Below are 698 nucleotides of genomic sequence, written 5' to 3'. Positions count from 1 at the left end.
AGCTTTGATGGCTCCCTGGGGAACAACTTGCTTGTTCTTGTAGTAGTCAGTTGGACTGCTGTTATTGTTTTTTGTGTTTTTTTCCCTGCTGTTCTTTCTTTCAAGAAGTATCTTCTGTTCTTCTAGCTGTGCCAGACTGGTCTGCTTGTCCTTTCTTGTGGGAATGTCCCACCTCAGAAGATTCTGGATGAGGATCAGGATTCCACCTATGGTCTTGTGCAATGCCAGGGCTTTGCAGGGAGCCTCCTTCACTGGGCAAATTCTAGCCCCATTTTAGTTATTCCAAACAGTTATAGGCTGAAGTCAGACTTACAAGCTTTCTCTGGTGATGTTTCTGGCTATTCTTCTCTCTTCCCTTCAAGTGTCTATTTTGACAATACTAGGCAAAGGAAACCAAGATTCAAAAGACAGCCAAGCATCTTAACATCATTTGCCCACTTTTATCCATTCAAATCATGCCTCAATCTTTATATCCATGAGCCCTGTTGTTTCATGTTTGTGCTTAGATCGCTGTTTACCTCTGTCCCATTTAGCCCATGTAAACCTGTCTAGCTATTCTTCCATCTGCCTAATTTTTCCTTTCCCCTTCCCCTTCTAATGTATTGCCCCCCACAGTGCCAAAAGATCCTGTGTCTATTCCATACCCTGTGTTCCACTTTCCTGTGCCTATTCCCTACCCTGTGCTCCACCTTCCCCTC

Source organism: Chrysochloris asiatica, unplaced genomic scaffold (assembly GCF_000296735.1).
Source record: "Chrysochloris asiatica unplaced genomic scaffold, ChrAsi1.0 scaffold00095, whole genome shotgun sequence".
NCBI lineage: Eukaryota > Metazoa > Chordata > Mammalia > Afrosoricida > Chrysochloridae > Chrysochloris > Chrysochloris asiatica.
Note: the sequence above shows the minus strand (reverse complement) of the source record.